This window comes from Callorhinus ursinus, unplaced genomic scaffold, assembly GCF_003265705.2.
Source record: "Callorhinus ursinus isolate GAN/ISIS: 27379988/994484 unplaced genomic scaffold, GSC_fseal_2.0 scaffold42, whole genome shotgun sequence".
In the NCBI taxonomy this organism is placed as follows: Eukaryota; Metazoa; Chordata; class Mammalia; order Carnivora; family Otariidae; genus Callorhinus; species Callorhinus ursinus.
In genome coordinates, this window is record NW_027397104.1 from 12038776 (window position 1) to 12056192 (window position 17417).

The window sequence follows — 17417 nt, forward strand, 5'->3', positions numbered from 1 at the left end:
CATCTCATCAAGATAGCTGTATCTTAAGAGACAAAAAGAACACTAATATTCATACCAGAAGAGTTCCACTCATATGGTCATGGAGGGAATTTCTCCAGAAATACACTGCCTTATTTAGGTGTGAAGTAGCTTGGGTACCAATTCTCGCTGGTATCAACACTGGAGTGTAAGTTAGAGCAAGATCTTCCCCTGTTGGAGCCTCAGCTTTTCTCATCTGCAGAATGACGGGGTTGGATTAAGTTAGGTGTAGTTCTTGTTCTCATCGTTTGCTGGGCTACGATCTCCCCCACCCACTCCATCTGTTCAAAGCTTGGCTCCCTGTAAAACTCGGAAAAAACTATTCTCTCTATATATCCCAACCATCTAGAAAAAAATTCTTTTTTAAAAAAAAATATCTCTTGGCAGAGCTATCTCATTTGTTTCTAATTTAAGCCCATGCTCTTCCTCCTTTAGTTGACTTAGGTCTCCCTTTTCATGGGTGTCCCAATTGTGTATCTGATCTCTCCTCAGCAATGTTTTAGCCAGATGGCTTTTTTTTTTTACTTTCCTGGTAGAGAATTAATTCCCATTTAGCCTCGTCATCTTTTGAGGCACATTGACATTTCCTTTTATTGCTTGAATCTTCTTCATGTAGGATGTTTTCTGCTATTTCCCCAAGCTTACTGAAGGTATATCTTTTGCCAAATGCAAATATTCCCCAGTGCAATAGGCTTTATGACCCCAATCTTCTTCAGGCATATCCTTAGCCTACTGTGCTCTGCTGACCCTGCAAAGCTGTTTCTAATCCCTTCTCTTAAAAATGCATTTCCTGAGCAGAGTCATTAACTTTCCCTTCAAATGGCTGTATCAACAACTTTTGTTTGTAGGCATTAAAGAACACCAACTATTTGCCAGAAGTGTTCAGGTGCCTCATTGCAGTAAGGTGACTTACCATGGAATTCTCCTGCCCAGTCATCTCACTCTTCAATATGCTATGAAATGGTAGCAAACATACCTAAATCTAAGAAAATCACCTTTGTCACTTGAGAGATTTGCACATACTAATAAATTCCCAATTAGTGTATTAATCAGTAGCAGCTACTTTTTTTATTTGCTAGTTAAATCTCTACGTTGTCTTAGAGAGATAGTGACACTTTAACATGGTGTTGAAGAATGAGTAGTCATTCACGGAGTAGAGGGAAAAAGAATGTCAGGATCTAATATGGAAGTGAGAATAAATATTCCGTGCTTGGAATGAAAGAAATGTTCAGATATGTTTAGAGTATAAAGGATGTTTAGAGAAGTATTACATGATGAGGTTAAAACAATAGGCTGATGAACATTGTCCAAGATGTAATCTTAAAGAGTTTTCTTAAAATTACAGCAAAAGGCAAGCTTTTCAAAAATATCCTTGAGAGGAACATAATTAGATTTGTGTTCTAGCATGATCATGAAGGGGATGAATTGGAGGGAATGAGAGTGGAGGTGAGATAAAGTTGGGAAATGGGAACCGAGGTCATGACAGGGGAGAGAAGAAAAAGATGCTTTATGACAAGCAACTGGTTAGAGGAATAGAGAGGGTGAGACCATGTTTATTGTTCAGCAAATGAGTAAATGGTGCTATTATTGGCATAGCTGGAAAACTGAGAAGAGGTGCAAACTTGGGAGAACCAAAGGGAGACATGATTTCAACTTTAGGTGTGTTTGAGTTTAAAGCTGCAGATAAAAATCTGAATCTTAAGGGAAAGCTGAGATGTAGAGGTATGAAATTTGGAAAGGTGGCTGAGAAACAAAGACAGTCCTTTTTAATAATTGTGTCTATAAAATGAAGGACAGTCTTTATGGATATGGTGTCTGGATGTCACTATTATTAGCAAAGTCACCTACATTTATTCTTAAAACCAAAGACACTAAATTTATAAAGGCAGTGGTTGTATGTTCATTTGACTTCTAGAATGTAAACTTCTTTTTATAAGGTCCATATTATGAAAGTGCCCTCAGCATGTTCTAAGAACACATTGGCATGGTTAGTTTTAAGCATGTCTAACATAAATTAATGGGAAACTTTAATATAGCAGTTCCCACTTTTCTGTGGGGGGATATGTTCCAAGACCCCCAGTGGATGTCTGCAACTGCAGGCAGTACCAAACCCTGTATACACCATGTTTTCTCTTACCCATGCATACTTATCAAAAAGTTTAATTTATAAATTAGGCATAAGAAGAGATTAATGACAATACCTACTAATAAAATAGAACAATTATAACAACATACTGTAATAAAAAGCTCTGTGAATGTGGTCTCTTGCTCTCAAAATATCTTACTGTACTGCACTCACCCTTCTTCTTGGGCCGTGAGATGCTGAAATGCCTATGTGATGAGATCTAGTGAGGGGCATGGCAGAGACACCATGACATAGCATTAGGCTACTACTCACCTGCTAACGCTCCATCAGAAGGAGGACCACCTGCTTCTGGACTGCAGTTGACTGCGGGGGACTGAGACTGCAGGAGGTGAAATTGTGGATAAGGGTGGACTACAGTAAACATAGTGAAGACAAATTATATGTTAAAACTATCAGACACCATACAAAACGAAGGCGATCTTAGCTGCCTCTTATATGCCAACGAAGACAATCTGTCTTTGGAAGTTTTTATGAAATTTGACAAATTCCTCAAGTGAAAAAGTTAGTGTTTCTTCTAATGTGTGCATTTATTTATTTATTTTAGGGGGGCAGGGGTTTCTCTTTCTCCACGGTACCCCCATGCCTCAAACGCCTGCCCTCGGTCTTTAGGATTCTTTTAACCTGTGCCTATTCTACTTTTCCACATTTCTTTATTCTATTAGATCCCAATTATTTTTGCTTCCATCCAGAAGTAGTAACATAAGACTTAGAGTAAGGTTGTCCAAACACCTGTTGATGTTTGGACACAGTGGAAATATCATATTCCTAGACAAGTAGCATATTAGTATCATTAGTATCATTAATTCACATTCTTAAAAATTCCTTTGCCATTCATTCCTTTTCTCAGAAGTTTTACCCAGCTCACCCTACTATTAGAATCCTGGCCTACCAGCACATATTTGATTCAACTTCTTTCATCCCAAGCTTGCTAAACCACAACCACTCACCCAAAATCACATTCATCATATTTGTTTAGTAGCAGGAATATAGATTGATAGATAGATGATAGATAGATAGATAGATAGATAGATACTTTTTGGTTTAGTCTCAATCCTTTAGGATATACTCAGCCTCAACGTCACAGAAAATAAGTACATTATCATATATCCAAAACCAGACAAATTTTCTCTCTGAGAAAAATTCTGGAGGGCTGAGATCTTAAAATACCATTTTTCCTCTTAGTTTTTAATATTGGAAATTATTCACCAGTCTCATCATGTGTCAAGTTAGAGTGAATAAAAAATCTCTCCTTTTATGAAGTCCTATTAGGTATTTCCCCCCTTAAATACACTCAAAACTAAAAAAAATGACACATGGGTCACTTAAACGATTGCTATTTCATTTTGTGGGAATGAGTTATATTGTAAGAAACATTCTTTTGCAATTGATAACAAAAATATAAGAGGGGTTATTTAGCTTCAAGAACAAATTCTGTGTTTCTTGAAATTGCGATAAAGCACAAAATATCTTAGAGTTATGACAGAAATGTTCATTTAAGGAATAACACACAAACAGAAATTTCCTCTTAGAAAGCAGAGTCCAGGAATAGAGCAGATGTGAGAAATGGTGAGGGAGAATGTACCAAAGATGGAACAATCCTTCCTATAATTAGTGGTACTATTGCACACTGAAAGTATTGTGCTTTTGTGTTGTTCCATTCACATGGTGTTTTGCAGTAAAAAGGAATCAGGATTGTATCCTGGCATGAGTACTCTCTTACCTAAAAAAGATAAGAACATGATGGATGAGCTTTCTCAGTGTAAGAGGGTTCTGCACCTGGGAGAATCTTGTCAATCTATCAAAGAAAAAAAGAAATAAACCAGACAAAGTTGATGAAGACCAAAAGCTCTAAGGAGAAATATAATTCCACAAATCCACAGAGACAAGTCCTCTAAAAAGAGCCCATTCTCAAAGAAAGGTAGCAGTAAAGAATCACCCTGGACCTCTAAAGATGAAAGCTCAGATAGAAATGGAGTGCCTGAAAATCATTTTGTCACAGAGAGTTATCCATGATACCGACCATCCAATGCTAAAATCTCTGAGTATTACAGATCTTAACTTCTCCAGGAAAACTGTCTATTCTGATGTTCATTCTTCTCCGACTTGACTAACTCCAAAGCCATCTAGTTTATTTAAAACTTACTTGAATAATATATCCATGTATTGAGCTCCTATTTTGTCCCAATTTTGTATGTATGACTTGCTTTTAATTCTCATAAACTTGTGAAACTAAGATGATCATTAACTCCATTATGATTCAGTTTATGTTATTTACCAAATATTATGCAAATAGTTAACTGTGTGCATTGAGATTTGAATCTAGGTATATCTGGACTTAAATCATCTGGTCTTATATGGTTATAACTTGCTTAGCCTTAGTAGAATAGAGGGCTGGGATATAAAAGGAATGAAAAATATATTAAGCTAGTCATCAATTTTAGGCCAACTAAAACTTTCCATTATGTAATATTTCAATTTTCTGCTACATAAGGACTGGAAAATTCCTTCACTCTTTTTTTAAGAAAGATTTTATTTATTTATTTGACAGAGTGAGAGACAGTGAGAGAGGGAACACAAGCAGGGGGAGTGGGAGAGGGAGAAGAATGCTCCTTGCTGAGCAGGGAACCTGATGCGGGGCTCGATCCCAGGACCCTGGGATCATGACCTGAGCCGAAGACAATCACTTAACTGACTGAGCCACCCAGGTGTCGCAAAAATTCCTTCATTCTTAAAAGACTGAGACCATGGTAAGTGATGCTCTGGGTAGTGACTTGTGCATATGTTTAGGCTCAAACTGAGCTCTTACTTTGTATAGCATTTAAATAGAGGAGAAAGTCCACTGAGGAATGGAACAGGGGAGACACTTTGGGAAGTAAGGAGCAAGTTCAAATGTATATGAGAATAAAATTCTACAAGTTTGGTGATATCTATGGTATCAGACACTTTAGAAGGGAAAAAGTAATGATTTGCTTAGTAGTTTATGACATACTTGTTCTCATCTGAGGACATTTTGAATGGGAATTCAACTATACCTATACTTGATGCTTATAGTGGCTAAAACAATGATTAGTAAATAGTCCAGATCCCTTAAGTACACAGATTTACCCAACAATTGTCAAATGTAATTTCCAATGGAAGCTTTTGCATTTATGATTGTAACTCTCATCATGCTCAAAATCAGCATAACTGGTAGTAGTGTATTAAATTAAATATCAAGTTCTGAACAATATAGTTTGAGTTATATGTATTTTATTGAATTAATATTCTCTAAGATGCATAAATGGTAACAGCCAAATGTGTATTATAGACACTGTATTATTTGTTACTAGAATAGAATTTGTGAAATTTTGTAAAATGTATTTTTTAGGCAACTAAGAGATAGTAAGAGCAATAAGTTTTAGGGCACCTGGGTGGCTCAGTTGCTTAAGCGTCTGCCTTCGGCTCAGGTCATGATCCCAAGGTCCTGGGACTGAGTCCTACATCGGGCTCTCTGCTGAGCAGGGAGTCTGCTTCTCCCTCACCCCTTGTTCCTCCCCCCTGCTCATGCTCTCTCTTGTTCTTGCTCTCTCTCAAATAAATAAAATCTTAAAAAAAGAACAGTAAGTTTCAAAAGGCATATTTTTACTTTATATGCATATGCAAATCCCTCCATATAAAAACATTCTTTTTTGTTTTTGTTTAAAAAATTCTTTAAAATTTATTGACAGAAAGATCTATTTTCTTATCCTCAACCCTAGGTAGAGGAGGCATATTCTTCCTGGTTTGGAAAATGAAATAATTTTAGGCTATAATGTATACTTGTGAGGTTTGAGTATTTGTTGAAAATAATGTAAATTCTTAAGAAAGGATAAGAAGTTTGATTTACATGAGAGGTTTTTATAATAATGTGTGCTGTATCTCACCACTTGGTACTATGCTGATCAGCACTGTTTATAAATGTTTAACATAATGGGGCAAAGTTAACTATTTTAGAATAACAACGTTTCTTTTCTCATACTGCTGTTCTTTTATTAAGTTCATCTGTGTGCTATGGAAATGTAGAAAAGATATTTTTGATCTTCTAGAAATAAGTACCATGTTCTTTTCCCATGAGGCAAATTAATTCAAAATATTATTTTTCTCTATAAGTTTTAACGCTATGCTAATAAGCAACCAAATGTCTAGAGTGAGCCATTAAAGTCATTACCTGTTTTTATTCATTCACCAAGGATAGGGTAGGCACAGAAAGAGGTCCAGAAATCCTTATAGGGGTCCCCTTGAATCTAGACACAAGTGTCTACATGCAGAGGGTAAAGCCCAACTCTGTTGGATAAGAATAACTTAAGAGGCAAGAACACTGAATAGGATTGCTGTATGGAAAGTAAATCCCAGAACAGACACGGAGTTGGCAATTATTATGTTCCTCTGAAGCCCGAGAGGAGAAACTTCATTGACTTCACAAGTAGGTAAGTAGGGACTAGACAAGGCCACATGCAGAAGTGGGGTGAATTAGCTCTAAGATGAAGGCTAACTTTGATCTCCTCAAAACAAAACATTCCAAAATTTGTGAAACGTAGCTAAAGAAGCATTTAGAGAGAAATCTATAGCATGCAAAGCTTAAATTAGGAAAAAATGGTTTCAAGATGGCTGATCTCAACTTCCATTTTGAGGAACTACTAAGTAAAGGTATTTTAAACACAAAAAAAGTCAAAGAACTAGAAAACAAAATTCCATAGGAAAAAGAAACCCATGACTGATAAATCTCTAGTCATACTAATCAAGATGGAATAAAGAAGACACGGATTCTTAAAATCAGCAATGCAAGAAGAGACATCATATATTCTACAGATGTTTAAAAAATGAATAAGAAAGGGAGAAATTACGAAGGGGTATAAGGAAACTTTTGAGGATGACACATCATTCCTGATTAATGTCAATATTTCACACATGCATACATGTGCTAAAACTTACCAAATTGCAAACTGTAAACATATACAGCTTAGTATATGTCACTTACATCCCAAAAAAGTTGTTAATAACTGTAGTCATTCCTATACATAGAAAAGTGTTACTGGACTTACGTGGTATGTGTATATATTCATGCACATGTGTACGTGAGTTTGTGTATTTCAATAAATATACATTTGCTGTTTTACTGAGTTAGGTGTAGCATTTACTTCTTTTTTTTTTTTAAAGATTCATTTATTTATTTTGAGAGAGCGAGAGTGAGTAGGATGGGCAGAGGGAGAAGAATCCCAAGCAGACTTTGTGCTGAGCATGGAGCCCAAGATAGGGCTCGAGTTCATGACCCTGAGATCATGACCTGAACTGAAACAAAGAGTTGGATGCTCAACCGACTGCACCATCCAGGTGCCCCTTTGCAGCATTTACTCCTGACTGATCTTTTCCTATCATTATTAAGAATACATGTTTTTGTGAATTGTGTAAGACTGTTGAATCACAGACCTGTACCTCTGAAACAAATAATACATTATATGTTAAAAAAAGAAGAAGAAGAAGAAGAAGAAGAAGAAGAGGAGGAGGAGAAGAAGAAGATAGCAGGAAGGGAAAAATGAAGGGGGCAAATTGGAGTGGGAGACAAACCATGAGAGACTATGGACTCCGAGAAACAAACTGAGGGTTCTAGAGGGGAGGGGTGGGGGGATGGGTTAGCCTGGTGATGGGTATTAAAGAGGGCATGTATTGAATGGAGCACTGGGTGTTATACGCAATAATGAATCATGGAACACTTCATCAAACACTAATGATGTAATGTATGGTGATTAACATAACATAATAAAATAAAAATTAAAAAAAGAATACATGCTTTTTCCTTAATTATCTTTATATTACAATGTAGTGGCATAGTTTGGATTTCTAGGTTTCTGACATAACACTCATCAACAGAATTAATATTCTAGCATATATATATGATGAAAACATTTTTTCTTCATTAAATAGAAATTTCATACTGCATATATTGCTGTTCCAAAGACTCATTTGTATTTATTATGCATTATGTGACACAAACAATGCTAATTTAATCTATGAAACACTCTAAGATAGTTTTATTATCTGATTTTATAATTAAGGATCCTGAGATTTAGAGGAGTGAAATCATTGTGTGAATACAGCACACTGCTGGTAAATGCTGGCGGTTAAATCTGGTTGACTCAGCACCTGCATCTTTATTTACCGGCCTGTCCCGCTGTTGTGACCATGGTGGATGCCCATACTTGGGTATTTTACCTGGACTGTGACATGTGGAAAGAAATGAAAATCATGCAGTATTAGTGGGAAATGATCACATTCAAGAAACATTTACAGAGTATCTTCTTTATCCCATCTGTTGTGGTGTACCTGAGAACCTAGAAATAGGTTTTCATCTGGTTAGGCACCAAATGAGTGATAAATTGCTCCATACACGTATACACAAAATCTTTGCTGTCATTTTATTCGTAAATAGAATTAGAAGTACATGATTAGACTCAATAGCATGAAGTTTGATGTAGCTTTTCCTGGTTGCTGGGTTTTTTTGGTTGTCCATTTTCACTGCATGTTTTATTTAATTAGTTGCTATCGATGTACCTATATTAATCATGGCTTTGGGCACCTGGATGGCTCAAACGGTTAAACATCTGCCTTCTGCTCAGGTCATGATCCCAGGGTCCTGGGATAGAGTCCTGCATTGGGCTCCCTGCTCAGTGGAGAGTCTGCTTCTCTCTCTGCCTCTGCCTGCTCATGCTCTCTCTCACTCTCAAATAAATAAATAAAATCTTTTTAAAAAAAGAAATGGCTTCATTTCTTTTGCTTATTATTATTTTCATCTCTCAATACAGATTTCACAATACTTGTGACTGTCATTTATTTATAAATTTAGTTTCTACCATGCCCTCTGATTTCTGCTGGTTCTTCTCATTCATATGGAGAGCTCACCAAAATCAAAGGCTAAATGCATTCTGGAGAATGAGAGACAAAGGAAGCATATCTCAAAGTCAGTTTCTGAAGCACCTGCATAAACACCTCCTAGGATGCACACCCAAATGCAAATTCCTGGCTAACCTCAAATTGAAGGAATCAGAATCTCCATTTGCCATGGCCAAGTAGCCTGCATTTTACTCACCTTCCCCAGACAAAACTACAATCAGACAGGTAATGGTCAGAGAAGTTGGCCCCAGGGACCAAAACCTATTGACTTCAAATACAGGGTTATCAACAACTCCTTTAGTCCTGAAAGCTGCCTCAATGATGGTAGCTTTTTAGATCTTGTTTCCAGAAATGTCTTCTTGTTTTCTCTTTCAGTATTTGTGTCATCTAGATGCAATTCACTCACTCTGCAAAATGCCTACCCAGTCTAATGGTTTTTGTCACTTCCCAGAAATCAAAAGCATCGCCATTCAGGTACGGTTTACATTTAAAGGTCAAGAGAAAACAAACAGGTTAATCCTCCGAAATCAAGCACTTGAATTTCCCTTTATCACCCCAGCCATGCCCTCTAAAATAGGACTTAGTGTGTGTGTGTGTGTGTGTGTGTGTGTGTGTGTGTGAAATTTCCAAGCATGACAGAGAGCCATGATATCTCAGATTTACCTTGAATAAGAAACTTTTCCTACAGCTCTAATTAAAAGGAAGTTTCAAACCTACAAATTAACAGTTTTAATATGCTGCTCCTGGTGATTAACTGCTTCATTTTTAACAGGCATTCACTGTTAACGCTGCAACTGTTAATTTTAACGGCTTGATTTTTAAATTCCAAGAGGAGTAAAACTGGTTTAAATTGATTCCTGTAATTTTTACCATTGGCCTAAAAATCTTTATTTAGAAAATCTTCTTGAATAACATTATTCTCCTCTCCAGAATTTTTCTCTTTTACCTCAAACAGAATAGACGCTTAGAAGCAATTGCTTTCACTTTTATTTTTCTTTTTTTGGACTATACTTCGAAACTACCATTACCAGTTACTATGCCTCTGGAGATTTGATGAGAAAAATATCTCAATAATAATCTTTTTTAATCAAACATTTACATATGTATTTTTTAGACAACATTTGTAGTGTTTAGAAATAAATTTTAAAAATTGAGCCACAATATAACCAATTTATTATAGTGTATATAAAAACATACGATAAATTAAATCTCTTGAAAAATCTAAAATAACTATGTAAGGCCAGCTTTGCAGAAGGTGACTTCTGACTTAGAGTTTTGCTTATTCATTTGTATCTCGAGAGGACACACAGTTCCTGATAACCAAGAATACCAAATCCACAGATAATCCAAAAAATTCCTTTTAGCCTTTGGTTTTAAAGCTTTCCTTGGAGAAATCCTTCTTCAAAGCTGCTAATAAGCAGCTGGAGTGGCTAATTTAAAATGCATTTCAGATAGCTATATCTTATATGTTTATATTAAATGTCACTTGTATCCATTCTCTCCCATTTTAATATCCATCGTTGGCAACCTGTTTCCACCCACCTCCTACAAGAAACCAATCTCATTCATTTCTAGTTTATTCTTTGTGTTTCTTTTCTTTTAAATATATATTTTTTAATTTTATTTATTTTTGAGAGACAGAGAGAATGACAGAGAGAGAGAGCGAGAGGGTGAAGGTCAGAGGGAGAAGCAGACTCCCTGCCGAGCAGGGAGCCCATTGCGGGACTCAATCCCGGGACTCCAGGATCATGACCTGAGCCGAAGACAATTGCTTAACCAACTGAGCCACGCAGGTGCCCCTTCTTCTTTGTGTTTCTATTTGCCTTTTCTGTTCTTTATGCACAGAGAAAATATATACAATTTGTTTTTATGTATTTTATACATATAGTAATACACATATATGTATGCTTATATAATATACATATATTATTACATACATATATTATATGCTATATATACATATATTTTATTTTGGTTTTAAGAGAAACGTAAAGCTCTAGGTACTTTTCCCCTTGGGAATATGTATCTTGAAAACCCCTCCATATCAGTTCACAAACATGTGCCTAAACCTTTTATATAGCTGCACTGTACCATGTTATGTGTGCTATAGGTTACACAACCACTCTTTTATGTATGGCCATTCATTTTATTTTCAATATGCAATTACAAACAATGTTGTAATGAATAATCTTGTGCACATATATGTTTCCCTATGTTGGAAGAGTTATCTTCAAAGTAAATTCAAGAAGTGGAAATGTAGGGTCGAAAAATAAATGTAAGAGAGTCCCTGTCTCCCTGCAACTACTCTAACAGAAAATTCTTATTTTTTAGTAGTTTTTATTGGAAATTTATTGTTATATGTTTTAATTTATGCTAATATGATATCTTATAAATATCTCATTATAATTTTTATTTAGAGGCACCTAAGTATGATTGAGAGTAAATATCTTTCCATATATTTAAGAGCTATTTTAATAGAAATTGTTTAGAGCCATTAAATAGAAATTTAATAGGAATTGTTCATGTCTTTACCTATTTTTTTTTCTGTTGGGTGTAATGTAAGGTGAGGATTGAATTTCCTCTTTCCAATGGCTAATCATTTACCATGGTTCTATTCTTCTTTAAAGTCCACCATTGCCCCAGTGATTTGAAATGTTAACTTTATCAGATATTAAATATCTGTATGTGCCTCGGCTTATTTCTGGACTTTTTATTCAATTCCACAGTTTTATTTGTCTATTCATGCACAAGTAACATACTATTTCTATTACTGAGGTTTTAATGGCTGGAAGGCTAGTACACCATCACAGCTTTTTGTTTTTAGTGTTTTCACAGCTAGTCTTGAATGTTAGTCTATGACAGTTTTATGTCATAGAATGTTCATTTATATGTCAATTTTAGTAACAACTTCTCTAGTCTGATTGAGAAATAAAACTTGCTAGTATTTTTATTTGGATTGAATTCAATTTACAAATTAACATAAAGATAACTTTGCATTTTGTTATCTTTCTTTTTTCAGTCAAGTTTTTCATAATTTTTTTGCACTCTTATTGTTAAGCTTACCTTGGATCATTCATTAATTTGTGCTGCTCTTATGGACTTAGGATTGGCCTCAAAAGTGGGGGGCAGTTTTGTGGGACCGAGCCCTTAACCTTTGGGCTTGCACTAATTACAAGTAATTACTGTCCAAATGAATTAAATTGTAGGACACCCACTTGGTGTCTGCAAAGAACTGAAGAACTGTTTAGTGTGAAAAACCCAAACATTTGGTGTCAGAAGTGTTGAGAGAGTAGAGAAAAATAGATTTTCTTTGTTCATCTACATGGAAAGTCTAAAAACTTTCTTGTGCTTCATTTTTAAGTATGAATAAAAAATACAGACCAAAACACATTTTTAAAAAGCCTCACATAGGGGTGCCTGTGTGGCTTAGTTGGTTAAGCATCTGACTCTTGATTTTGGCTCAGCTCATGATCTCAAGGTCATGATCTCAGGGTTGTGAGATCGAGCCCTATGTCAGGTTCCATGCTTAGCATGGAGTCCACTTGAGATTCTCTCTCTTCCTCTCCCTCGGCCCCTCCACCTATTCATGCTCTCTCTCTCTCTCAAATAAATAAATAAATCTTTAAAAAGATAAAAACTTCACATAAATATTATAATAACAAAAATAAACAAAAGAAGAAAGGACAATGGAAAGAGCAAAAGAATATTGCCAATAATTATAATTAATACCTTATAGAGATAGGAAGATATTGTATCCATGCAATAAGAACAGAAGTTATTGCAAAGGAATAATCAGAAGGTAAACTATAGCCCTGGAAAGGTAAAATGTATAAGCAGGAAAATTAGAGTTTAGTGAAAGTCTCAAAATACATAGTTGAGAAATAATCCCAAAGTGGAACCAGAAAGGCAAAGGCTACAAAACCAGGGAGAAGAGTGAAAATCAAACAGTTATTGCAGGAAGGGCAATATCTGATTAACTGGAGTTTGAGAAGGAGAAAACAATGAAACTGTTAGGAGATAAATTATCCTAGAAAATGAGTTTCTATACTTAAACACTCTAGGTTTTCCAAATCACTACAATAAATGAAATTTCAGGACACCAGAGATAAAGGTATCTTTAGAAATTCCAGAGAGAGATTGGATTCATTGCTTTTGCTTGTTTTGTTGAGGAAAGAAAAATGAGACTGTATGCAACTTTGGTGTTCTTATAATTGCTCTGTTATTATATAAGTTCTCAATTTTAGGTAGTTCTTACAGTTTGCATGAAGATCCCCAAAATACCTAATATTGCATATGTCCATTGTCACTTTCATTTGTCGAATAAGAATTTGAGATTGTGGGTGTATGCTGAGCACAATTAACACTTACATATTAAGCTCCCCAAACACAGTAGCACATGTATGGAGCGATATAGTTGTTATGGAAAGAGGGCTTAGATTTGGATCTCTGCTCCAATTCTTGCTGAACCAGTCAATTGCCCCCATGAATCTCAGAATAATAGTACCTTTCCTGCCTTACCTCATATCACTTGCAAATGAACTGATGACCATGGAAACCATTTTAAAAGAACTCCATACAAATATTCTGTTATCCAAATAATATAGCCTGTGTTTACTCTTTTTAAAAATATTTTCACCTCAGGGGTGCCTGGGTGGCTCAGTAGTTAAGCATCTGCCTTCGGCTCAGGTCATGATCCCACGGTCCTGGGATCAAGCCCCGCATCGGGCTCCCTGCTCGGTGGGGAGCCTGCTTCTCCCTCTCCCACTCCCCCTGCTTATGTTCCCTCTCTCACTGTGTCTCACTCTGTCAAATAAATAAATAAAATCTTAAAAAAATAAAATAAAATGTTTCCACCTTAAAAGAGCTATCTACAATAAACTTGACAGGGCACTGCCCTTCCCAAATCACCCTCATCTCAAATTTAAAGTCTATGTTCATGTATATGCTGCTTTATCAGCTTTAGTTATCAGGAAATTGTTTGTTACCACACTGATAGTTTTTCCATTTACTATTTCTTTCTGTTCTGTTAACTGTTTTGTGAAGTTTGGCTCCGCTGGTACTTCCTTATTGATGCTATACATCCCACCCTGGGAGGGTTTTACCTCCCTGTTTTTGACAAACAGCTAGTAGTATGCCTCCTCTCCATTTGCCAAATTCTGACCATGAAATGAAATGAAATGAAAAAGGGGCAACACTATAACATTTGGTTAAGATGAGTCAATTTTAATATTGGGAATGGTTTTGTATGTATACAGAAAATGTGTATACTGGTCTCTGCCCCCAGTTCCTGGCTCCTGACACAGGGCTCCTAAAACCCTTGTTTCCTAGATTCCTAAGTGATAAGAGCACTAGGAGCATCTTTTATTTTATTGAGGCAACTCTGGGTGAGCTCCTGGTGGGATCCTGGATGGAGCTGGTCACCAGAAGCCCAAGCCATGATTAGAAGCTTGGAATTTTTCAGTCCTCCCCACCCCTACTTCTCCAGAGAAGGGAGAGAGGCTAGAAAGAGAGTTTGAGTTATCATGTCTACTTGGGGAAGCCTCCATAAAATCCCAATAGCATAGGGTTCAAAGAGCTTCCAGGTTGGCAGACACCTCGACACCTGGTGGGTGACGCACACCAACTCCACTGGGTCAGAAGCTCCTGTGCTCAGGATCCTCCCAGACTTACTATATGTATCTTTTCATCTGGCTATTCATCTATATTCTTTATCAAATTGTTTAATAAACTCATACAAGTAAACAAGTGTTTCCCTGAGTTCTGTGAGCTGCTCTAGCAAATTAATCCAACCCAAAGAGGGGGTTGTTGGAACCTCCAATCTATAGCCAGTTGGTCAGAGACACAAGTGATAATCTGGACTTGTGACTGGTATCTCATATGAGGGGATGGGAGGAAGGTCTTGGACTGAGCCCTTAACTTGTGGAATCTGATGCTATCACCAGGTAGATAGTGTCCGAATTGAGTTATATTCCCAGAAACCCTGCTGGGGTCCCAGAGAATTGCTTGTTGTGGGGAAAACTTCCATGCATTTGGTGACCAGAAGTGTCATAAGTGAAGTGTCCAGTGTGAGTAGTAAAGGAGGCAGGCACCCAGGGCAGAAACGCACAGGAGAGAAGAACTAGGTTTTTCCCTACATAAGGAAGAAAAAAGACGGGGTTGTTTTTCCATTGAATTTTGTTTGTAGTCTATCCAGAAGCCAAAAATATTCCAACACTTTTATAAAAAATTCAATATAATACAACTTTAATTTCCAAAAGATTTCAACACTGTCACTGTTTTGGACCCGTAAAGTAGATGCTGGCAGCCTGGGTGTTTGTTTTCTTTTTCTCCCTATGGAACTAATTTCTATATATTTCAGGATAGTTTCTGTTTCTGATGGTTACATTTACTTGGCCAATAATTATCAGTGTTATTTTTCAAAGTGAATGCCTCAGACATTGTATTGGCCCTGTTTTTGCACAGCAGTGTTGCCATGTATCTGATCCAATAAATTAGCATAAGCATGCTGTAGACATGTTTGTCAATAAAATGAATTCATATTCTTATATATAGGTTCATGTATAACGTCTGTAGAAAATATACATTATATTTTTTCTATTCAAACCATTACGCCTCAATATTCCCTTTCCTTATTTTCTTGTAGCAACAATCCTGATCTAAGAATTGCCATTGAATGGGAAGAAAGAAAGAGTCACAGGAAATGAAAGAAACAGAATTAGAATATCTTTATGATGAGGAAGGTAGTCTTATTTTTCTGACCCAGTTAGACAGAAAATTATGACTCTACATACCTTACTCAAGTTATCGAGTTCAAATGGTATTTGTTTTCCTTTCTGGGAAAATGGAAGTCCATTCTTCCAGAGTAATCCTCCAAAAACTATTTAAATGATCAAAGCTTCAAACACAAAGGAAACCTTACATTAGCCCTATAAAAATATAAAAAGATGATCAACATAAATATTATTGAGGATTTACAGTTAGATATAGGATGGTTGGGGCTAGATTAAAGGACATAATTTAGAGTTGACTCATACCTCCCATTCCTGAGAAAGTAGGTCAATATTTCTATTAGAAAGCAAGTACTTAAAAGCAGGGATTTGGTCTCTTTTGCTCACTACTGTATCTCCAGTGTCTAGAAGATAATCTAGAACACAGTAATTATTTAAATAATAATTATTGGTTTACCAAATCATTGAATGAATAAAACACTGGGATAAATAAATGAAATTTATGGATTACAGGTAAAATCATTGGCAGAATTTACCAATTATCCTATAAATTTGGAGACTCATGGACTGGACTTCTGAGTTAAGATGAGGGATTTTTTACTTGGACCTCCCTTTCCACTGGGGGTTAAGAACACTTAGTGGGATCTGTACCTGGGATTACAAGCCAAGAGTAACTCCATTAAACCAAAGTCCCTGGGTTGCACAGGTTGCTTTCAAATGAGGCTTTCCCACTCTGAGTGGCCACATTTAAATTTTTCCCAATGGCACATAATCCTCTCTTAATGGGAGCAGGCAGTCTCTAGTTAAAGGGGCAACTGCTGGGGGAGAAAGCCAGTCTCAGACATGGTGGGTCCCAGAATAGATTCCAGGCCACACTGAAAACTAAATAGGCAAAGCTGGTCACTGACTAAGCAGTTTCAACAAATACAGGCCAGAAATCCTACATAGAGATGACTTCTCTCCTGGGAGCTCTTGTTCTCCTGATTCTTTCCCCTTCACCCACCAAGTCTGTGGGATTCCTGAAATGATAATGTAGAACTATATCTTACAGTTCCATGGTTTATGATCTCACTGGCAGATTCTGACATTTCAGTGAAAGGTAAGAGACCTGGTGAAAACCCACTCACACTACTTTTGTAAAATGACTGCCTAGGAAAGACTTATTTTCAATTAAGGAGAAATAGACTTGAAACTTATGTTCTTTGAACAAATTACACAAATAAATGAAAGGAATGTACATAGCCCTCATGAGGTAGAGGAAAGACTATCATATAAATAACAGTATGAATCACAAGTACATTTTAATAGCATCTGACTTTTACTGTCAAGTAAATGGATGGCAACATAGACAATAAAACCTGAAAGATTAGATAATGAGCAAGCACACCAATATGAAAAGGGAGCTATCAGATTTATAGACATGTGTTAAGTATTTTATATGTATGTATGCAGAGTTGTTAAAAATTCTTTCCCTTCTTCCTTATAGTTGCAAATACTTTATTAAGTGAGGTATATTTTTCCCTCAAACCTCATTGGCATATTGATAAATTTCTGTAGTGAAAATTGTTTTGCATTGGTTTAAAAACAAAACTATAGCCTGTGTTTGGTTTCTGGGAATC

General features: G+C 36.2%; 1 long non-coding RNA gene across 2 annotated transcripts; it reads right to left on the minus strand.

The window, feature by feature from the left end:
* Positions 1 to 937: 937 nt before the first annotated feature.
* Positions 938 to 16784, minus strand: LOC141370667 (uncharacterized). Of its 2 annotated transcripts, none has more exons than XR_012374919.1 (3): positions 16450 to 16784; positions 15862 to 15996; positions 938 to 1000 (listed from the first exon to the last, which is right to left on the minus strand). It is a non-coding gene; the product is annotated as an uncharacterized lncRNA (long non-coding RNA). The 2 variants fall into 2 exon arrangements; XR_012374921.1 differs by lacking the exon at positions 938 to 1000 and adding an exon at positions 3911 to 3959.
* Between the last annotated feature and the right edge of the window lie 633 nt (positions 16785 to 17417).